Here is a 9,876-nt window from a genome sequence, read left to right as displayed (position 1 = left end):
AGGGAATTGCTTGTCAGCAAGAACTTCTGAGAGAGAGTAGCCTGCAAAATCCATTAAAAATATGATCAATAAGAACAAAACATATTATGATTACTCCTAAAATATTTAGATTAAAAAAAATGTTAGATTGTTACATACTTCAAAAGTGCTGAAATGGATATATTACTCCATCCAAAACGGTTTTGAAGATTCAGAATAAGTAAGCTTGCACTGAGTCATGTCAGTTGGCTTCCTGCGTAGATACGCTTTAGAGCTTCTTCTCGAAGATACTTCTCGTTGTTATTAGAAATATCACTCGCACTATTATTTTGATACCAATCCTCAATAAAATTAGACATGCCATCGTCGTCATCAAAGATATGGTCCCGCACATTATTGAAGTCCTGAGAATATTGTCTTTTTAGTCTTGCATACACATTAGGATCACTCCTGCGTAGGATCCTCATGCACTCTATTGACATGTGAGATGCGTCATGTGAACGTTGATTTGTGATATTGTCGATGTCACAATCCGGAATCTACATATTTGAAGGCAATATCAATACCATGCTTCTATATAAAAGAAAAGATAGATACAAAACAGTTACAGACAATAAAAAATGATTATCAAATTAAAATAGAGACAATAGAGAACGTGGTGCAAATTAAACTATAGAATTAGGGTACAAGAGGTCCAAATAACATTAGGAAATGTATACAATGAAGCTCTCAATCCTCATCTAGTAAGGATGCTCGTGGAGGTCTACGCCATCCATAATTGACCAACAATTCATCACCAGCACTTAATGATCTAATAGCATTGATAACTATGTATCTTTCTACATCCCTGCTCATATGTTCTGGTTCATGACTATTCTCACACTCCACAAACGTGCAATTGGTTCTTGAACTCGTCCCTCGACTACTATTGATTAAACCTGCTATGTTTCCTTGAGAGTAAGGTCTTCCATCAACATAGAGTCTTTGTCCTTCTGCATGTGTGATCCCTCTATCAGAAAGAGAGGCTGCATTGAGACATAATCCATAAGTACTCATGCTCTGAATGTAGCGAGTAAGCTGATGCCATGGATCCCATCTATATATAGGTCCACAGAAAGACATAAGGGTGACCTCTGAATGAGGGGGCACATGTAAATCCTATGCAATAAAGAGGCCTCGTCCTACTCCACTAATGGTAGATGGAGCAATCATGTAGCGACTGCCCCAGAAGGTGAAAACCTCTCCATCTAAAGGATCCATCTAAAGGAAGTGATCCTCTCTGCCATCCTCCGTATCGTCTGCGATCATACGTCTATACTAGAGAATGCAAACGAGTAGGCAACGGATGATCTCCACCCATTTCGGCCTCCAAAGTAGGAGGTAGAGGATGTCGAGCAACCTCGAGCTGCAGCTGACAAGTGACCTGTACGTGCCGTGTGTGCGAGGGACATGTGCACCACTGACAGTGAAGTCATCCTCGTCTCATCAAGTGAATATACCTACATATATGATATGGTTACATTATATATGAGCCTTTGATTTATAAAATAACCAATAATAAAACTAAGGGAGAACAGTCACATACCATAGGTCGATGTCACTCTGCAGGTGGCGGTTCTCGCTCAAAAGTACCATGAGTCATCTCTTGTGAAAAGCACTCCCGTCGTGGCCTCTGATATGTGCCACGACAACGAGTGCACCAGCATATAATAGACTTGTCGTAGTAGAAATCATCATAAACGGGTTCATGTGCAGTATTGGAACTCTGTGCACCCCAATCACCACGAGTAGGAGGTGGTGGTGTACCCTCTGATTGGTCCGAATCTGATTTTCAAGTACCATAAAAACACGAGTCATTAATCAAATGATGGAGAAGAAAAAAGCAATGCATGAAAGAAAACATTGAAATCTAACAAGTTCTATGGTATGCAATATGAAAAATAAACAGATGCTACTGTATGGTGGAGACAAACAAGAGGAGGGCTGATATATGCATGGAGACATGGCAATACTTTCGTAAGGAGAGATGCCTACACATCACTTTTCCTCAGCAGAAGGTGCATGCCTTTGCTATTGTATATTAGAATTAATTTGAACTTTGATAGATTGATTCTAAATATTCTCTAATCTATGTCATTTTGTTTAACGAAATTTACATAGAAGGCAGCATGAAAGAGACTGCAAGTTGGTCACACATCTGGACTAGGCCGGATGGGTCGAGATGGTTTTGTGGCCACATTTGTGAGTGTAAATCGTTCTAATTTTGACTTTCGAAGATACTATTATTGAATGAAGAAATCAATAAGTCTTTGGTTCTTTCTTGATGCAGACCAAAGACTATGGTCGTGCACCTACGGCACAGGAGATGGAGTACGCTACATACTATGGGTACCGCGCTGAGGCGACACTTCCGCACACGCCTGATCCACTTGTGGGTATCATTGATTTATTTTGTGGTTTATTTTCATATTAACTGTAATATATTCTTATTTGATTTCACTAAGTAATGCAGGAGCAACTTGCCGAGGAGGACATGACAGAGGTGGCTCGACAGGAGGGCGAGCGGACGACGAGTCTGAGGCGGGCGGCGGCGACGGCGGCGTGATCCCGAGTGGGGACACAGGTGGTGGCGGTGGTGATGGTGGTGTTGTGGTTGGGGGCACAGGTGGTGGCAGTGCTGATGTTGATGATGATTCCGAGTCTGATAGTAGCGACTCATATAGTGATGGCTCATGTGGTGATAGTGATCTGTTTTGTATATGAGAGGATTGATCACCACACACTGTAGACACATGTACATATATTTGTTGATGATATATATTGACATATGTTCTCGTTGCATTGCTGAATTTGTCTATTGTCAAACAATTAATTATTTGTCGATAATCTGTATGTTTTAAAACAAAACAAATCCTAAACAAGAAAAGAGGCGAGCCCACAATGTAACACATCAAAAGAAGCAAAAGATTGGCAAGCATCACCAATTTCTCAAAAGCTCTTGGAAAGCTAGATAGAGACAAATCAAAAACTTTATCGCAGTTCCAGTGACTGTTTTTCTATGTTAGGCTCTAATATTAACAAGCTTTTGATTTTCATATTTTTTGCAGGGTCCCTGATTGTACGATACGTATCAACTCAAGCTAACTTTCAAGCTTAAAGATCCAAACCATGAAGTTTCAAAGCACGTGATTTCAAAGTACCAATTTATGTACCACGTATCTGTACCATGTAACCATTTGCAAGTACGAGGTTTCAACATGATACCCAACTTAAGTACCAAGTCTAACACTAAAAAGCTTTCTTTGTTCCCATGTTTATTGCTTAAGGTACCCCAAAGTTAGGCCGACCAATTGATACTATATATCATGTATCAATTGCGAGTTCGAAGTTTCATTATGGAGCCTGATACTAAATTAAGTACCAAGCACCGAATCTAGTACCAAGTACCATCATGTACCAAGTATCAAGTACCATGTACCAATTACTATGGACCATGTACCAATTATCAAGTACCATGTACCAATTACTATGGATTATGTACCAATTACCATGTACCATGTACCAATTACTATGGACCATGTACCAATTATCATGTACCAATTACTATGGACCATGTACCAATTATCATGTACCATGTACCAATTACTATATGGACCATGTACCAATTGTCATGTACCAATTACCATGTACCAAGTACAGTGCACCAAGTACCATGTACCAAGTAACTTGAAAATAGTTATTATTAAAAAAGTTTTTTAATTGCCGTTTTTTTATCCATCCCCGTTTTCGTTCGTCGGGATTGCTTACATACATACATACATACATACATGCATGCATGCATGCATACAATGTGCATGCATACATACATGCATGTATATACATACATACATATGACATACATGACATACATACTTTTTGATATAGACATGTATATACAAAATTTTGGCATAAAGACTTAATTTTTGGTTGTGTATATTTTGCCTCTTAATAAAATAATATATTTTGAGTCAATTTCTAACATGTCTGGGACGCAATAGAAGTACGCCACCGTTTGCTTCTAGTCTTCATTTTGAAGGAAAATACGGTCCGGAATGCGGATCCAGAAGGAGCCGGAATATCTATATGAACCGGAATGCAGACCGGAATGGAGTTTCGGAAGGCAGAGAGACGGGTACGGAGGAGATCCAGAAGAGTGCGGGACGGGAACCTTCCGTATACAGTATGGAAGAATGCAGGACAAGAACCTTCCACAAGCCGTACGGAAAACCAATCAAATTTTGTACGGAAATAAGAGAGTACGGGATACCGGGAGGATGAGAGCAGATGGCAGATGAGATACATACATACATAATGTCTTACATACATATATGTATACATATACAATGCATGCATGCATGCATTATGTATGCATAACATATGTATGTACTACTATGTGTGTATGTACTATGTATGTACATACATTATGTATACATATACAATGCATGTATGCATGTATATATGTATGTACTACTATGTGTGTATGTACTATGTATGTACATGCACATTGTATATGTGTATGTATATGTATATTTATATGTATTATATAGATATATATATATCATATGACATATGTACTGCATATGACATACATCCGTGCATATATATATACATATATAATGCATGCATGCATGCATTATGTATGCAGAACATACGTATGTACTATTATATGTGTATGTACTATGTATGTACATGCACATTGTATATATATATGTATATGTATATGTATATGTATTATATATGTATATGTTTATGTACATGTATTATATAGATAAAGTAAAGCTTGAAAATAGTTCAAGTTAAATAAAGTTTTTTGAACTGTTGATCTTTGTCCAACACCATATTGGGGAATATGGGAATTTCCCACAAGTTTGGGACACGTGGTCAAAAGTTTGGATTAACCATAACTTGAACACCACTAATCCAAAATGAGCGCTTTATAGCTCTTTAGATTCTATTTTTTAAGCGCTTTCCAACGATAGGTCATATGATAGGGTTTTGAGAAACTTACAAACATGTTATCCATGTCTCCTTTTTTAAGTATTCAAAAATGGGAATTGGGAAATTCCCAAATTCACGATGGCCCTATCCCCTTCCCCGCTCTCGTTCGTCTCAGGAATACTTACTTACTTACATACATACATGCATGCATGCATACATACATACAATGTACATACATACATAGATGCATGTATATACATACACACATGCATGGATTTATACAATGTAGATTTATATATACATGTGATAAACATACATATATATATAATGTCTTACATACATACGTATATAATGCATGCATGCTTGCATTATGTATGCATAACATTAAACATATGTATGTACTACTATGTGTGTATGTACTATGTATGTGCATGCACATTGTATATGTGTATGTATATGTATATGTATATGTATTATAAAGATGGCTTGAAAATAGTTAAAGTTAGAGTGTTTCAATTTCAAAAATTAACAATAAAAGAGAGCTAGATAGCGTTGTTTACCAGAATTCATGTTCGTTTATGCACCGGTGTCTGACCAATCTCCGCAAAAACAACGACAGCACGGAGTGCAATCACAATTGCAAGATAGCAAGCGACAAAGAGAGCAACAGTAGGTAGATCATGAGAAAAATATAGACAACATTGAATTAACTGGTATATAAATTTTGTATTTGTCTGTTTTTTTCCGTTGCGTGTCATCGCTTAAGCGACGTAATCGTCGCTTAAGCGATGATATATCATCGCATAAGTGATCTAACCTTGCTTAAGTGACGTTAAATAACTTTTTAAAATTTCATCGCTCAAGTGACGTTAAATAACTTTTTAAAATTTCATCGCTTATGCGACGCATATGCATTGCTAAAGAAGTCGCTATTGTTGTCGCTTAAGCGACGTACAATAGCGACGCCTATAGCGAGGGCTCGACGCGTCGCGTAAGCGACGCTTTTGCATCGCTTCTGTTGTTGCTATGAGCCCATGGACTAGTAGTGCCATGGTGCCTTTGGTAGGACCATGTTACCACTCTCATCTATAATTGGCCATGTACTTTGAAGGCATCCAATATCTTGTAAGTCATCTCTTGCACCCTTGGTATCTCTTTTATCAATTAAATGGTCCCTTGCACACTTGGTATCTCTTTTACCACTTAAATGGTCCCAAATATTTGTTGCCACATTCTTAAAGATATGCATGGGGTCTAAGGGATGATGACCTTCATCTCACACCAATATGGAAGTTGAAAGAAGATTGTCTTGACATCCCATCGGTTGGGGTGCTTCTCCATGCCTTAAACCAATCTCTACCTCTCATCATTTTTCCGGTAACTCGACCAAGTTAGCAAAAAAAATCAATTGTTTTTGAAAACTCGATCGAGTTATGCTTTTAAAAAATAAAAAAAATCAAATTTTTTTCCTTTTTTGGAAAAATATTTTTTCTTGTGAATTGTCTGAGTTATGTAACCCATTCGTGCGAATTTAAAAAGTAGCATTATTTCATTGCCTGAGTGGAATCCTCGACATCCCGACAAAATAAACGTTGTTGAAATGTTGTTATGCCCCTGACTTGCTCTAGTGTAGGGTATGCTCCCTGTGGTGGCAGGTATTGCTGATATATCGATGGACTAGGCTGATGTGAAGGGCCTGGGTAGACCCCTTCCCTTTGGTACAACATTTCTGGTCCTTCACATAATAGACCTGGCCCTAGGTTTCATACAGATCTTTGGGCCATGTAAGAATCAGCCACTCTTGAAACATGTACGACTCTCTAGATTGGTGGTCCAGTCTCGGTAGACAGAAGTTATGCATATAAGGCCAAGGGCCAAGCATAAGTTGTATTGGGCCAAAGGGCAAAGTGTAAATGGGGGACATAGACTTATGGGCCAAAGGCCAAGTAGGGTGGACATTAATAAGTATGTGTGAAAAGGGGACCATCGTATATAGGCCAATGTGAATAGCTAATTATAATTAACTCATACTAATCAAAATTATAAGCTAATTAGCTTCCATGGCAACCTTGCCCTTCTCCTTGCTGCTTATGGATGGTGCTCCTACACCCATGTCATCACTCCATTCCTTGAGTGATCATAGTTAGTTCACAGTGGTATCAGAGCTTCTCATTGATCCCATTTTTCTCAAATTTCATCATGATTTGCAACAAACATTTTCAGCCCCTTTGTGCTCCAAGAAAACCCTAGAATCTCATAGGTTCCATTAAACCTCTTGCTCAAAATTCATGTACATGTAACCAAGAATCTAACTAATCCTTAGGGATGATTCTTGGTCACCACCATAAGCAAGTAATTTGAGGCTTGGAAACCCAATAGCAAGCTAGCAAAATTCAGAAGGGCTGGTGGTGAAGAAGGGACCAAGAATGCTTTAATATCATATCTAAATTCTTCATTAGGTATAGAAATGCAGTTCTCAACCCTATTCTACACTTTTGAAGGCCTATTTATTGATCTATGAAGCCATTGGACTCTTCAAAAGGTGTAAAATAGAGATCTGCATTTTTCATCACGAAAAGGAAATTTTCCACTATATATTCATGATCATGGCTTTACGGTAATCCTTGAGCATTTGTCGCTAAGAATTTCCTTGCATTTCTTGCTTAATTCTTGGATTTCTTGAATCTTCCCTTGAGATTTAGAGCTTTCTTTCCTAATTTCCTCACATTGGTCATTCAGACTTGTCATTAGCCTTGTCTAATCATCATTAATTACACTAATGATGCCATTAAACAAGCTAATGTTTCAAATAGACCAATGATCAAGCCATGTTTCTCAATTTTAGGATTTCCTAATAAAATCCATACACCATTGGATGCCATTGGAACCATTTAATGCTTCTTCAATAATTGGTGTGACATTCAAGCAATCTCTATGCTTGGGAATGTCAAGATACATGCCAATCCAAATGCTATTTGCTTCACCTTGATTGTTGCATTGGTGTTGATGTTTATTGGACAATGGAGCTTGGGAAGTAAAAGTATAGCATGAGTACATAGTAATGTAATAATGGATTGTGCATAAGTTCATGCAAAGCTTTGTAAGTCATCATACCTACATCTTTGAGGTTCAAATCACACCTATCACATCACTTTGTATCCCACATTCTATTCCTAGAATCTTGATGTGTGTGAGGGTACCTTGGCATTTGGTTGGAGAGGCCAAGGGGAGCATGGTTTGAATCTTCCTTGCCATGAGTGCCATAGTAAAGCAGTAAGGAAGGGGATTAGGTACATTGGATGTGAAGAAATGGCCCCAACTTGTGCCTAGTTTCAACCTAGGTACGAGGGTGGGAAGTGCTTGGCCGGGAGATTGGCAAGTATCAATGCTCTACATAAACAATTGGGATTAATTTTGGCATCAACAACATTCTACATTCAGCATTGCATTGAATAAATTGTATGGGCAAATGCAATTATGTCACATGGTAAAGAGAGGATGGATAATGTCAATGGCATTACATGAGCCTATGTTACATGCATGATTGGGAAAATGATGCCTTTGTTGGTATGCAAAGTGATACAAATTTGTTGATGGATTGTTATCCAGAGTTGATGTGAATGGTGGATATTAGGTTGTGGACACATCTATATTGAGATTTGGTCACTAAAACAAAGGAGACCATGCTAAAAAAAATTAAAATTTTCATGCATGGTTGGGATTGAGGGAAATGTGGACACATGTAAGGTGCTTTTGGATGCCAATAATGCTTGGAATAAAGGGATGGTACATGTGGAACATGCGGAAGGAAAATGGGTACCAAAGGAGCTCTTGAGCAAAATCAACAGATTCACAAAACCCTAATTCAGTAAAATTACATTAGGGCTAGAGTCTGTGTGATTATATAGGCTCCTAGTACTCCCTTATACCTTCCCAACAAGCCTTAAACCTCTCTGTTCTCTGACATCATTTGGATCACCAACTTGCCATTTTCCATTGGAGGTTAAACTTATGCCTAGTCAGAAAGAATGAGCTATTTGGGAAAAATGACATTATAGGCCAGATGTATATCATTCGGGCTTCCCAAAAATCCATAGTACACTCGAATCCGATGTCGTTTGGGGGGTCAGACATATACCGTTGACTTTGTAAAAAAGTCAAAATAAAGGATATCTACAACTGAACTTTGGTCAAAGCATATTAGGCATAGTTAGTACGTGTCATCACAAGCCCACACACCAAATTTCATCTAAATCTGATGACTTTTGAGTACTTTATGGTCTAATTCCTATTTTCAGCAGTGTCGCATAAACCCTAAAACAATGAATATTAGGGCTACTCGAAAGTCTTCTATTCTTGCATATTTGCAATCTTTGCCAACAAGATCTTTCAATAGAGCCCTAGATCATCAAATTACGATAGCATTTGAGCCTTTTATAAGCCATTTTTTATTTCCAGCCACTATGCCAAGGGGCGTCCATCTAAGCAAGCAATGGAACTTCACAAAATAAGGGAAGATAGGGAAATGGTGAATGAGGATCATGTAGAGGAGATTGGTGATGAGGGTTGAATTTACATGGCAACAACAATATTTCAAATGCGGCACAGGACAAATCATGTGCGAATTGGGCCAAGTTTTACAAATGTGGCCAATACATGAAATCATTTGGGGGGAGCAAATGCACAGGCAATGCCCACTATGACAAATGATGATGATGATGAGAAGCATGATGCAACCACTTGTGCAAGAGATTACGGGCACCATAATGCAAAAACTTGTGCAAAGAGATTAGGGGCATGCATGGAGACATGAAGACCAAGGATGAAGACAAGGGTGGACCATCTTGCAAGGTTCGACAAGCTCATGTTCAAGACAAAGAGATTTATCACCCAAGTTTCCATTTTGCTCATGGTGCTATG

The 9,876-nt window shown here is 38.3% G+C and overlaps 1 pseudogene; it reads right to left on the bottom strand.

The window, feature by feature from the left end:
• Positions 1-708: 708 nt before the first annotated feature.
• Positions 709-1,339, bottom strand: LOC147618670 (uncharacterized; annotated as a pseudogene).
• Positions 1,340-9,876: the final 8,537 nt, after the last annotated feature.

This window comes from Cibotium barometz, chromosome 34 (assembly GCF_041138505.1).
Source record: "Cibotium barometz isolate CiBa-2024 chromosome 34, ASM4113850v1, whole genome shotgun sequence".
Lineage (NCBI taxonomy): Eukaryota > Viridiplantae > Streptophyta > Polypodiopsida > Cyatheales > Cibotiaceae > Cibotium > Cibotium barometz.
This window is presented reverse-complemented; position numbering and strand designations above follow the sequence as displayed.